Source organism: Thalassophryne amazonica, chromosome 16 (genome assembly GCF_902500255.1).
Source record: "Thalassophryne amazonica chromosome 16, fThaAma1.1, whole genome shotgun sequence".
Lineage (NCBI taxonomy): Eukaryota > Metazoa > Chordata > Actinopteri > Batrachoidiformes > Batrachoididae > Thalassophryne > Thalassophryne amazonica.
In genome coordinates, this window is record NC_047118.1 from 24,053,333 (window position 1) to 24,068,689 (window position 15,357).

At 40.1% G+C, this 15,357-nt stretch overlaps 1 pseudogene; it reads right to left on the reverse strand.

Annotated features, from left to right (window-relative positions):
- LOC117527690 overlaps positions 1-15,357 on the reverse strand; it is a 595,993-nt pseudogene that overhangs the window by 218,074 nt on the left and 362,562 nt on the right.

Below are 15,357 nucleotides of genomic sequence, written 5' to 3' on the forward strand. Positions count from 1 at the left end.
TCTCATGACCATAGGTGAGAACAGGAATGAAGATTGACCGGTAGATCAAGAGCTTCCCCTTTTGGCTCAGCTCCCTTTTCGTCACAACTGTACCGTAGAGCGAATCCAACACCGTCCCTGCTGCGCTAATTCTCCGGCTAATCTCATGCTTCGCTGTCCCCTCACTCGTGAACAAGACCCTGAGGTACTTGTTACAACCATTTATAAATGCTTAAAGCTGTTTGACTTATGATTGCAACAGTTTGTGGAAAAATAAATTCACAAAGAAATTTTGAACATGTTGAAAATGTATTTGTGACCCTTAAAACTATTTGCAAACTGTTTTGCAACCTTTTCCGAAGCCAGACAAAACCCAACATTTGTTTTGCAAAATCTCTGTATAAGTAACTTGGTTAAAAACTACTGCATAGTCAAGCTCTGAAATTTTGGGTTCTGACAGATCCGGGTGAGGACCAGGAAGCCTCCTGTTTGGCACCATTTTCCCACCTTTTAACATGTTAAATGACCAGTACATAAACTAAACACAGGTCCATTAAGTTGCTTGTGAAACCTCTGTACTAATCGCGGGTCCCTTTCTTATGCATAGGTATACATAGGTCTCATGTGGATGAAGACTCAGGCTTATCGTCTTCTTACATAATAGAAAGGGAACAAATCTGAGAAAGATTCAGTATGATACCATGTGAAATCAGGCTCTTCTTCGATGCAGTTTCTCTCAAATTTTTCATCTCTCTCCCTATCCTCTTGGTGGCCGTAACCCATTTGCCAACTCCTGCTGTTCCCAGATAAAGATGGATGCTTCATCTTACGCCACAATGGAAACACATTTACAGCTACCTGCCTGTGTTATCCACCACCAAAGACCTTGAGATTCTCTTCTCTTCTCTTCTCTTCTCTTCTCTTCTCTTCTCTTCTCTTCTCTTCTCTTCTCTTCTCTTCTCTTCTCTTCTCTTCTCTTCTCTTCTCTTCTCTTCTCTTCTCTTCTCTTCTCTTCTCGATCTTTTCCTGCTCTGTTTTTCTGTCTCGTATTCCATCTGTCTCAGACAGCTTCGCACTATTATCTACTGTTTTTTGGAGAGTAACAATCTGAGGTGTGTGTGTATGTGTGTGTGTGTGTGTGTGTGTGTGTGTGTGTGTGTGTGTGTGTGTGTGTGTGTGTGTGTGGCGGGGGGGCAGGATGTGCTCATGCTCCCTGTGTATCATAGCTGTGGGGAAAATAGTGATTCAACAAAACAAAGAACAAATAGTTTTACCCCGTGGACATTCGGGTCTAATGGGGTCCCAGATAAGGGGCAAGAGGGTCCGGCACACACACACACACACACACACACACACACACACACACACACACACACACACACACACACACACACACACACACACACTTATTATAAGCTGCAGGAAAAAACAAAACAAAACAAAACATTGTGGACAAAACCCATGGACATATCACATTCAGATGAAAACAAATGTAGAAACAATCCAACATGAGAACTCTGTGCACACTCATGCATCTGCTACATCGACTGTGCATCTGTTACCAGACCCAGAGCTACAGACTATGATGTGTAATCAATCGTTAAAGCAGATTTGTTCATAATCTGTGCACTTCTCATCAAAATAGAATGCTGTCAATCCTCCATATTTGACTGCTGCTTGTAAAGTTGTCCAGAGTGGAGTTTGTGTTGATGGCTTACGGGCACGGACTGCAGCCTGCTTTTCAAGGAAATTGAAGGGAAATTTTGATATAACTGCACACTGAGGTGATCAGGTAAAGACAAGCAAAGAAAGAAGTGAGGTAAAAAGGTCATATATATATATATATATATATATATATATATATATATATATATACGTCTGCCTGCTTAGTTTGAGCAGTTAGCTTTTTCACTGTTGGTGTTTTTATTCTTATATCTGGTTTTCAGTTTTGCCTTAAAGATTTTTCTTGTCAAGTTAGGTCTAGAAGCATGCACTGGCATTGAACGCTCCCTCGTCGTCCAACACCCTAAAGAAGCACCCTTGGTCCCAATTAACAATTATCTAGTCAGACAAGAGGTCCATCCATCTGTCCCACCTTAGGTCAGTGGCATCCAGGTTTCACAACCACAGTAACTCTGGAAGCACCGCAAGACCCTGAAGACTTTTATTTTCCTGCAAACATATTAGGTTGGACCAGTTGGCTACATGGGCAGTTCGCATCCAGGACCCAAAGCAGTTCATTCAGTGTTGTTGAGGATGTGGTGACGTGCCACACCAGTGCATGCTCCCATACTTGACTTGGTACCAGCATCCCCATCATCTCTGTCCAGTGACCTCATGCCAGCATAAGCACTTCCCAGACATCTCTTGACCTCATATGCTGAGCTCCCAGAGAGAAAAATTTGGTAGCTTGAGATAAGTGAATGTCTCAACAACTTCTAGACTCTCACTGATAAGAGCTGGGGCCAAATGCATCCCTGACAAACCCCAGAATTCACTCTGCCCTGACTTTGCACTCACAGTACCTGTGTATAACATTGATATGATGCTGAATACAGACAATCAGCTACACTCAGGTTTTACGTAGGTGCTCCCTTGGACTTGTCCTGGTGCTACAGTCCTCACCACTGAGGAAAAATGCCACATAGCCAAAATGTCATATTTGATGTTCCCTCTCAATTCAAGCAGTATGTCTCATCTGGGTTTACTTAAGAAACCACATACGTATGACACTGTAATTCAAAATGGACCAATGGAGTCTTTGGAGAGACTAGTACTAAAAGCACCTAGTCATCTCCATGCTTACTAGTTGCCACTCAGGTCTCACATCCATACAGTAAGACCAGATGTACCATGAACCTAAATACTTGGAATTTTGTTGTCCTACAGTCACAATCACCATACACCTATTGTATATCCACTGGCCTGTTGACAGCATAATATTTTCCAGGTCATCTTAATTACTGATAAGTTGAAGACATCTGACGGCTGGACCTTCGTCTTTGAGGACAGTTCCAAACCAGATCATCTAATTCCTCACTTTTCAGTGCTACTTGCTCTGTGCAACTCCAATATCCATTGATTACACAAAGATTATAGCTGTGTCTGCTAAGTCAAGGCCAGTGAACATTTCCTCACCAAAACAAGGCACCCAAGTCAGTTGACTCAATGACTTTATCTGGCACCCAGTCAATGCAAGTCACTGCAAGTCGATGAATAGAGTTGGGGCTAAAATGTATCCTTGATCTCAGCTACTACTGCTCAGTGGGTTTCCTTCATGCTTTTTACAATGTTAGTACCAAACCCTGACTTGATGTTTGTCCCATCAAAATTTTGAGAGATCGTACCTTCCAGTGTTATGGATATAAAACTATGAAAATGTTAATGATTTAAACAAAATGATGATGCGTGCATCTATAATACAGCATCTAAACCATTATCTAAACCGGCTTATTCCATGTAAGGTTCAAGAGGGATCTGGAGTCAATGCCATTGGCATTGACTGCCACTCTATCACATGGCTGACACATATATTCACACCTACGGTCAATTTAAAGTCACTAATTCACCTAACTTGCATGTCTTTGGAAGTAAGAGCACTTGGAGTGAACCCATGCAAAGACAGGGAGGACATGGATGAGGTTGGAAGCGAGCCTGGTACCTTCTTGCTATGAGGCAACGGTGCTAACTACTAAGCTGCACCGTTTGACTCTATGTGGGAGTAAATCAGGCACTTCTCTCCTGTCTGCAGTTGGTCCAAAATACTGCGGCACGGCTTTTGACAGGGCTTGGAGGAGGGAGCATATGACTCCCATCCTGGCCGCTCTTCATTGGTTGCCGGTTCATTTTAAGGGCCATTTTTAAATTCTTGTGTTAATTTTTAAGTCCCTCCATGGTCTAGCTCCACTGCACCTCTCTGGCCTTCTTCAGCCTTATGCACCTAGTCGGTCCGTTAGGTCGCCTGACCAGCTGCTCCTGCAAGTGCCCAGGATGAAGAAAAAGCTCAGAGGGGAGTCAGGGGACAGGGCTTTCTCTGTTGTTGCTCCCAGACTGTGGAACAGTTTGCCTCTGGGTGTTAAGGAGGCACCCTCATTGGTCATTTTTAAAGTTTGTTTAAAAACATATCTTTTTTCCTTGGCTTTTGACACAAACAAGGCTTAGTTTAATAATGTTTTAAATTGCATTTTAATGTTTCATTTTATTTTATTGTACTTTAATTTTGTCTTATGTTTTGTATATGTAATGTAATTTGTATATGTATGCGTATACAAGTAGCACCTTGTTTCAGCGCTGACTGTTTTAAGGTGCTTTATAAATAAAGTTGGTATGATATGGTTCCATTTCTAAAATGTTATATATATATATATATATATATATATATATATATATATATATATATATATATATATATATATATATATATATATATTTCTGAACAAACTAATAAGAGTGGCACAAGGCTCACTCTATAGTAGACGAAGGCACAAACCAGAAATGGCACAAAAAATCTCCGCAGTGGGGAAAAAGCCACAAACCGACGGTAGACGAACATAGACATTATAAAGAGGAGTAGACGCCGCATTGGTTGCAGAAGTGCAAGAAATGTGGCCGCCATTTTGGACCAGTCATCATAGTGATTCCATCACAAGGACGATGGTAGACGAACATAGACAATATAAAGAGGAGTAGACGCCGCATTGGTTGCTGAGGTTCAAGAAATGTGGCCGCCATTTTGGACCAGTCATCCTAGTGATTCCATCACAAGGCCGACGGTAGACGAACATAGACATTATAAAGAGGAGTAGACGCCGCATTGGTTGCTGAGGTTCAAGAAATGTGGCCGCCATTTTGGACCAGTCATCCTAGTGATTCCATCACAAGGCCGACGGTAGACGAACATAGACATTATAAAGAGGAGTAGATGCCGCATTGGTTGCTATGGTGCAAGAAATGTGGCCGCCATCTTGGACCAGTCATCATAGTGATTCTATCACAAGGCCGACGGTAGACATAGACATTATAAAGAGGAGTAGACAACGCATTGTTTGCTGAGGTGCAAGAAATGCAGCCGCCATCTTGGACCAGTCATCATAGTGATTCTATAATCTTGTTTTCTTTTTTAATCTTTACAACATAATACGTGTGAAATACCAAGTGTTCCAATACTTTTGGACGGCACTGCATCCTAAGCTTATGATGAGTGCAAAATGAGTGTGGTATTATTACTGTTTTGGTTTAAGAATGTTTAATTTTTGCTGTTGCTGCACTTTGTGTGAAATCATAGTCATATATCTTATATCATGTTGATATGACAATACTGTAATATGATAATCTGGCCATATTGTAGGCAAAAAAAAAAAAAAATGCTTAAAAAGGTGGGTGTCTGGGGGGGAAGTGGAGCTCCCCCACAGAAGCTGAAAGGCAAAAAAAAATTATATATTTAAAAGGCAGGGGGTATGGGTGGGTGGAGCTCCCCCCAGAAGTTGAAAGGTTTTAGCCATGCTCATGCTCCACCGAAGCATTTACTCAAAAAAAGTCTGAAGGACCTAAATGACATGGTGAGATGCTGAAGAGGTTCACTCGTCATGTCCACGACATATACAACCCCTGGCAAAAATTATGGAATCACCGGCCTCGGAGGATGTTCATTCAGTTGTTTAATTTTGTAGAAAAAAAGCAGATCACAGACATGACACAAAACTAAAGTCATTTCAAATGGCAACTTTCTGGCTTTAAGAAACACTATAAGAAATCAGGAAAAAAAAATTGTGTCAGTCAGTAATGGTTACTTTTTTAGACCAAGCAGAGGGAAAAAAAATATGGACTCAGTCAATTCTGAGGAAAAAATTATGGAATCATGAAAAACAAAAGAACGCTCCAACACATCACTAGTATTTTGTTGCACCACCTCTGGCTTTTATAACTGCTTGCAGTCTGAGGCATGGACTTAATGAGTGACAAACAGTACTCTTCATCAATCTGGCTCCAACTTTCTCTGATTGCTGTTGCCAGATCAGCTTTGCAGGTTGGAGCCTTGTCATGGACCATTTTCTTCAACTTCCACCAAAGATTTTCAATTGGATTAAGATCCGGACTATTTGCAGGCCATGACATTGACCCTATGTGTCTTTTTGCAAGGAATGTTCACAGTTTTTGCTCTATGGCAAGACGCATTATCATCTTGAAAAATGATTTCATCATCCCCAAACATCCTTTCAATTGATGGGATAAGAAAAGTGTCCAAAATATCAACGTAAACTTGTGCATTTATTGATGATGTAATGACAGCCATCTCCCCAGTGCCTTTACCTGACATGCAGCCCCATATCATTAGGTGTTAATGATGGCTTTCGTTTAGCTTTTCTGTATGTAAATCCCATTTCCTTTAGGCCGGTGATTCCATAATTTTTGCCAGGGGTTGTACATATTACAGAAAATCAGACTATTGGTAGGTTGTATCCACATTGCTGTCCTACAATTAGCATTCACTGCTAATGCTTGGCTAATCTCTAAAGTTCTGCATCTACAGGATGAAATCCATCTGAACCCAACTTGAGGAAGATAATTAGTGATTATAATGATTATTAGGGCAGCAGGACAAGAAATCAATAGGCACTAAAAGGTTTGGCCGAAACATGAGATTTAGATGAAAGGGACGGACTAATCAGTGGAGCAGCATTAATGGATATTTTTGTAAATGTAATAAAGCTCTGACTCAGTGCTTGAGTGGCTCATATGATTAAGCATAACATCAGTGTTTAATGATCCCCACAGGGCGCATGTGAAATATGGATACACAGAAAAAAAACCAGAATGTGATGCATATACATGGACATCCACGCAGAAGCATTCTTATAATGTGTAGAGATACATGAGCATGAGAAAATGTGCATATGCACAAATGCAAAGAGCATACACAAGAGCTGAATTATCTCCTGCACAGAAAGTAATCTCTTTAAAAAGGTGAGCAGTTCATGCAGCAATCTGACACAGTGAAATAGAAATGGAAAAATAAACTGAGAAATAGAACTGAATGTGCAACTTTTTTTTTTTTTGCCAATTTCATTAAAAGTGTATCATTGTTGCAGATGCACAGTTTCATATACAAGCAACTGATCTGATCCATCTATGCCTATCTATGAATAAATGTATGGTAAATGCATGAGTGGAAATCAGGCACAGATTCAGAAGGATGGTATTTATGAAAGTGATGTATGTCTTTATCAATTTGTTGAGGAGCGTGTGCATGAATATTTATGTAACCACAAAAGGCGTGCATAATGCAGTGCAGCATATAGTATGAGGGTTGGCTGAAAGGTCCATAACATATCCACAACATCTCCATATTAAAAGCCAAGTGGCCTCTGTGTGCATGCATATATATGGCTTCAATCACAGAGAAACTGGGGAGAGCTGACATTTGCCGTTTGGTATGCTTATGTAGTTTGAGTCAAGGATGAACACCGCAAAAGGGTAAGTTGATAGGACTAATATTTTTACGGAAATTAGGGATATTAGGTAAAAGTGAACAATGGACATTGATAATAAAATTCTGGACTTAGATGCCCTTCCAGCAGGGGGTGATAAAGCATCTATAAATTGAAAGCCAAGTGACCTCTGTGTATGTCTGAGCATGTGTGTAACTTCGATCACGGACAAACTGGGAATAGCTGACATTTGCTGTTTGGTATGTTTATGTATTTTTGGTCAAGGATGAATACTGAGAAAATGGAAAGTTGATAGGACAAATATATTTGGAGAAATTAGGGACATTAGGTAAAAGTGAACAATGGATGTTGATAATAAAGGTCTGGACTTACACATCTTTCCAGCAGGGGGTGGTAAAGCATCTATAAATTAAAAGCCTTGTGGCCTTTGTGTATGTCTGTGCATGTGTGTGACTTTGATCACAGACAAACTGGGAATAGCTGACGTTTGCTGTTTGGTATGTTTATGTAGTTTGAGTCAAGGATGAACACCGCAAAATGGAAAGTTGACAGGACTAATATATTTGGAGAAATTAGGGATATTGGATAACAACACCGAACAATGGACGTAGATAATAAAATTCTGGTGTCACACTCAAATCCAACAGGGGGCGGTAAATCATCTATGTATTAAAAACCAAGTGCCCTCTGTGTACATCTGTGCATGTGTGTAACTTTGATCACAGAGAGACTGACATTTGCTGTTTGGTATGCTTATGTATTTTGGGTCAATCTAGAGCCTGTGGATCACCATGGGCAACGCACTAGTTATTTCAGTAACAAGCAAGATATAAAAGTGAAACTGGTATGAGAATAATCCTTAACATATCGACGAATGCTACACCAGATGGTTTTCACCTGTCATTTCAACCAGACACAGAATCACCTTCAATGTAACACGTGCAGATTTGGCAACTAAAAATGTCAATACACATGGATGTATGTTTGAAGCAACATGCTGTTATTGAATTTCTTAAGGCAGAGGGTTATTCACCCATGGACATTCATCGATGAATGAGTGTTGCCTATGGCAATGCCTGTGTGGATGTGAGGAGGTGGGCAAAGAATTTCAAGGGCGAAAATCCAGCCAGGACAAGCCTGCATGACCAGGCCTGTAGCAGGCACCCCATTGCAATCACAGATGCACAGCATCAAATGCAGGCGTGATGGCGTAGTCCTCACAGAATTGTTGGGACACAGGAACACTGTCATCTTTTACTGATATGTGGACACTGCAAAAACTGTGCACATTCTTTCAGTGGGTTAGTCCTGGAAAGGACAAAATTCTTCGTCTATACACAATTCAGCAAACGCAGGTTGCAGCAGCCCAAATCTTACCACACCTGCTATATAATCTGTATCTGGTCGCCTCTACCTTTTTCCTTTTTCCCAAGCTAAACGAACACCTGAAGGGACACTGTTACACTAATGATGCAGAGGCGCAAGTAGCTGTGCATCACTGGTGCCAAGAGAAGACACCAGATTTCTTCACTAAAGGGATGCAAAAAGTGTTCCAGCTACGGTACAAGTGATTGGAAAGGAAAGGTGAGTCCATGGAAAAGTACTGACACTGTCTGATAGAGAACATTCCAACACTGTAAAACTTAAGTTCATTTGCTGTCTTAAAAACATAAGTAAACTCAACTTAAATTGTTAAGTCATGTTGATTCACTGAAATGGCTTACAGTCTTGAGTTGCAATGCCAATAACTCATGAAGGAAGTTAAGTTGAAATTTTATAACTTAATGTGTTACATGAAAGTAAATTTTAGAAACAAGTCATAGAAACTAATTGAGTTTATCACTTTTTACAGTGACGCTTTAAGCAGATATGGATTCATGTGAGCATCTTGCTTATTGTTGACATAGTTGTGCAGGAGGCAGAACTCTTCTGGTGACCCTTGTAATTTCCATAAACAGGAAAATACCATCTTTGCTAAAACTGATCTGAACACACTATGCTATACTCACTATCAAAAACACAAAACCAACTCATACTCCAGAGCATATTCAAAGTGTAGCTGTGTTTCGTGACCTCAGTGAATTCGACAACCTTAATGGAATAAAGCATCTGTGTTTGCTGCATTGTTTGTAATATTACAGATTTTTTTTCATGAAGGATGTTGAATTCATGAAGGTCACCAGGACACAAGGGTGAACCCAAGGGTTAATAAATGGAGCAACCCTGATGAATACTGCGGAAAACTTGGGGATGCATCATTCTGAAGGTAGCTGACATGAAGGAACTCACCAAGCTCATCAGGAGAGCTGGCTTTGTCCTGGGGGTGACGTGAATGACTCATTACCATGAACAAAAGACTGAAACTGCTTTGACCTGAGCACCCCATTGTAAACAGGGGACAAAGCGTGTCTCAGACCCGCCCCCCGGTTAAGGCTGGGTTTCAACTGTTTCACATAGAATGCCTCCTTGACCCCTCTCTCAAACCATTTCTTCTCTCTGGCTAAGATTTTAACTTTCTTGTCCTCAAACGTGTGGTTAGTGTCTTTAAGGTGGAGATGAACTGCAGACTGAGGTCCACTGGCACCCTCTCTGCAGTGCTGGTATAGCCTTTTGTGTAAAGGTTGCTTAGTCTCACTTATGTAGTGCTCGTTATAGTGTTAGTGTTAGTGTTCGTTAACTCCAGTTTTGTGGCTTCTGTTTATTCTTCTCTACTAGAGTCAAGACAGAAGTCAGTCTACCAGAGCAAGAATTTTAGCTGAGGAAGCTTCTGCGATTTGAAGCGAAACGTCCTCACGTCAAGCAACCCAGTCCAGTTGAAGATTCAAGCTTCTCTACTACAAATACTTATACATGTGACACTGGGCACGTAGGATCTATGTACATTATGGAACACAAACAGATAAAATATGATGTTCTTACTTGGCACTCTGTTGATGGCTTTAAGGGGTCGAAGTACTCGCACAGTCCGGATGGCTGACAAGTTGATGTTTTGCAGATCTAGTGAGTACTCAACCATCCTGGAAACACACACATTGAAAGAGCAAGGCAGAGTGTAAAGATCACATATTCCAACAACAGCAATAAGAGATTTCTGTCAGCCAATCTGGATTTGAATCATTTCCAAAATTGAGTGAAGTTGTCCGTGCCCTAATATTTATCTGTGGTGCAAATTTAGTGAGAATCTGTGAAGTAGTTTTAACGTAATCCTTCAAAGCCCATATAAAGGAGTAACAGGAAGACAGAGGACGGGAAGGAGAGGAACAGTAGTAGCCAGTAAGCCAGTACCAACCAGTATGTCTGGTATTTATATTGCAAACGGTTTTTCTTTTTTACTTTCTCTTTTGATACTCTGTGTGCTTCTTATCCTGTGTGCTGCAATACAATGCTGCTGGAACCTCAATTTCCCTGAAAGAGTCTTCCACGGGATCAATAAAGTTCTATCTAATCTAATCGAAAGTGAAATATTGATCCAGAATCTGTATCACCTCCATGTATTAAAGTGCTCTTTGCCTGATTCTGTAGTTAAAATGCAATATAATTAAATAAATAAAGGACACCGGAGGACTAACACAGCACCATTCTAAGCAGAAATCCCTCTAGTGTCACTCCCAGCAGGTCGTCTTTGATCTAGTGTCAGCTGTCCCCTTCCTAAAGCAGCGTGAGACTGTGGGAAACGTGTGGCGCAGAGCGCAACAACACTCCAGAGAAAGTGGTCGGGGAGGATATACAGACAAAACACTGAAACGGCTGAATAACATGAAAGGATTCACTCTATTCAGGATGCTGAGACTTTAGTCAGAACTTGGGATCTGTTACCAAGATATTTCCATAGCTGTTTGTGCCCCCAAACCCAAACCGCTTCCACAGGAGGACAGACACACTTAACCTGTGAACATACCACACAATAACAAGGCATTACTTTGCCCGTGAGATAATTCAAGCGAGTGCAGGAGTCTGACGTTATGTTTGTAATAAATGATGAAAGTGTCGGTGTGCAGGCACTGAAAATGGTGTTATGCTGCGATTAGGTGAGTGTGCGCGTTCTGTTTCAAACCAATGTGCCTCGGGATAGAACATTGTTGATACAGCACAATTCCAACCACACAACCAGCAGCACTGACTCATAACATCCAAAGCAGATGATTGACAAAACAGCACAACTGTCTGTCACAAAAACACACCTTTGTACATTTTAAAATTATCAACCATTTACATCAGTGATCCCACAGTGACGCTCGCACACCGCACTGAGAAACAGAGCACCACTCACACTGAAGTGAGACACAACACTGTTTGAACCCTGGTTCATTTGACAGGTGCGTGTTCCTGCAACAAAAGCTAAGTAATCGACTATTTTTCTTTTTTTTTCGAATTTATTCTGACTGTAACCTCCACCGATGTGGAATCGTCTGTGTGGGTTTAAAAGCTCTTTCTAGCCTCTCCACAAGAAATAATGTTTTCAACTTATTCTTTAATTATTCATTTCATCATATTTGTTGATCTGTTTGTTTATCTCTTCACAGGATATGTCAAAGAAGTTCAGTTTTCAATAAAATGTAAAAGAGAGGTAGAGCGCGTGCCAAGAAAGCTAATTATGCTTTTTTTTTGTGGGTCTGAATCAAAGGGCCGATCTTGCGTTTGATCAGTGATCACTCAGCAAAGGCAAATCATTTCAAAGGAAGAGTAACAGAATGACTTTGAGTGACTAAAGTAATTGTTTGGTTGCAGGTAAATGAGCAAAAATAAGAGTAACTGGAGGACTCGGTCTGACTAAGGAACCTAGTCACATTACAGAAATGGTAAATGTAACTGATTCAATGATATGAATAGCTATGCACCTGTGTCTGAGTCACCAAAAATACTCTGGACTGCTCCAATAAGTATCAGTGCCTCATGATGTCATAAAAAAAAATCTTGCCTCACATGACAAAGGAAATGTAATATATTATGCTAATGACAGTGAAAACAAAATTCAGTATTCTGCATTATGTCATCATAAGGCATAAATATGACATTCTGGCTTCATGACATCACAGAGGTGACTCTAACACTTTTCTCTATTGCATCATAAAGGAAAACTAATTTAAAAGGTTATGGCATCATAGAAATGCAGGTTATGTTTTTGTTGCCATTTGTCTGTTTGTCTGACTGATTGTTAGGTTGATAGTCAGATATGTCAAAGGGACATCAATCAATGTCAGTGAAATTTGATGGAGAGGTACACGTTTGACCAAGGAAGAGCGAGGCATTACGTTGAGGAAGAACCTATTATATTTAGGGACAGATAAGGAGCAAAGGGTTAATACTGCCATTGATCTTTGATTTTAAGTCTTTTCTCTTTAATACTGATTCATTTAATCTTTATCCTGCCTTTGATATTCGATTACCTTGATCCAGTTAAAGGATCATAGATGAGGATCATAGATGAGTAATCACTATCAAAGATTAGGATTAAGATCAGGACCAGGATTAGGATCAAAGACCACTGTTCCTCACATGAAATGCCATTGATCTTTGATTTTCAGTCTTTACTCTTTAATACTGATTCAACTGATCTTTATCCTGCCCTTGATATTTGACTGCTTTGATACATTAATTGGATCAAAGCAATCTGCAATCAGAACATCAATGAGATGGGTCAAACGTCAGCATCAAGACGAGTGCTTATGATCTAAGTTCAGGATCATAAATGACTAATCAATATCAAAGGTTAGGATTAAGATCAGGACCAGGATTAGGATCAAAGACCACTGTTCCTCACATGAAATGCCATTGATCTTTGATTTTCAGTCTTTACTCTTTAATAGTGATTCAACTGATGTTTATCCTGCCCTTGATATTTGATTGCTTTGATACAATAATTGGATCAAAGCAATCTGCAATCAGAACATCAATGAGACGGGTTAAACCTCAGCATCAAGATGAGTGCTTATGGTCAAAGTTCAGGATCATAAATGACTAATCAATATCAAAGTTTAGGATTAGGATCAAAGACCAGTCGTCCTCACATGAAATCGAATTCAGAATCTGTACATTTGATTTGGGTCAGGTTTTAGCCGCTGTGTTTTGTACGGTAATTAGTGTGCTGCTGCAAGCATGTTTTTTATATGTGATCCACATTTCTTTCCTGCCTTGTACTTGCATTTACGTGTCTCATGCGTGTGTTTATGTCTATATGAAATTCACACATTTGGTGTGCAAATGCAGAATTGAAAGCTATTTGAAGGCACACAATCCTGCACCTGCTGTATGTGACCATTATACACAGTAAATTATTCCTTTCTCTACAATCATTGTCATTTTAGTCATGTCAGTAGCTGCTGGCGAACGGCGACGCCGGTCGTGTAAAAATATTCATTTCAGTGGCTATTCTGATATTACTGCTGGGTTTGTGTGTTCAGATCCGCTCCAGATTCTTTGTTTGATGTTCCACCTGTCATACACAGCTTGTTTATCTGCTGCACTGTGACAAAATCACTGAGGCCTGAGCGATGAGTGACTGAGCGGACTCACACCACCAGCAATGTTGTATCATCAGCACTGTAGCCAGGCTGACAAAGAGTCAGAGCTCTATTGAGCTGAGTATTCCATTAACTTTAACTAGTAATGACTTCATGACTTTCTTTGCTAACAAAATTTTGACTATTAGAGAAAAAATTACTCATAACCATCCCAAAGATGTATCGTTATCTTTGGCTGCTTTCAGTGATGCCGGTATTTGGTTAGACTCTTTCTCTCCGATTGTTCTGTCTGAGTTATTTTCATTAGTTACTTCATCCAAACCATCAACATGTTTATTAGACCCCATTCCTGCCAGGCTGCTCAAGGAAGTCCTACCATTATTTAATGCTTCAATCTTAAATATGATCAATCTATCTTTGTTAGTTGGTTATGTACCACAGGCCTTTAAGGTGGCAGTAATTAAACCATTACTTAAAAAGCCATCACTTGACCCAGCTATCTTAGCTAATTATAGGCCAATCTCCAACCTTCCTTTTCTCTCAAAGATTCTTGAGAGGGTAGTTGTAAAACAGCTAACTGATCACCTGCAGAGGAATGGTCTATTTGAAGAGTTTCAGTCAGGTTTTAGAATTCATCATAGTACAGAAACAGCATTAGTGAAGGTTACAAATGATCTTCTTATGGCTTCGGACAGTGGACTTATCTCTGTGCTTGTTCTGTTGGACCTCAGTGCTGCTTTTGATACTGTTGACCATAAAATTTTATTACAGAGATTAGAGCATGTCATAGGTATTAAAGGCATTGCGCTGCGGTGGTTTGAATTATATTTGTCTAATAGATTACAGTTTGTTCATGTAAATGGGGAATCTTCTTCACAGACTAAAGTTAATTATGGAGTTCCACAAGGTTCTGTGCTAGGACCAATTTTATTCACTTTATACATGCTTCCCTTGGGCAGTATTATTAGACGGTATTGCTTAAATTTTCATTGTTACGCAGATGATACCCAGCTTTATCTATCCATGAAGCCAGAGGATACGCACCAATTAGCTAAACTGCAGGATTGTCTTACAGACATAAAGACATGGATGACCTCTAATTTCCTGCTTTTAAACTCAGATAAAACTGAAGTTATTGTACTTGGCCCCACAAATCTTAGAAGCATGGTGTCTAACCAGATCGTTACTCTGGATGGCATTTCCCTGATCTCTAGTAATACTGTGAGAAATCTTGGAGTTATTTTTGATCAGGATATGTCATTCAAAGCGCATATTAAACAAATATGTAGGACTGCCTTTTTGCATTTACGCAATATCTCTAAAATCAGAAAGGTCTTGTCTCAGAGTGATGCTGAAAAACTAATTCATGCATTTGTTTCCTCTAGGCTGGACTATTGTAATTCATTATTATCAGGTTGTCCTAAAAGTTCCCTAAAAAGCCTTCAGTTGGTTCAGAATGCTGCAGCTAG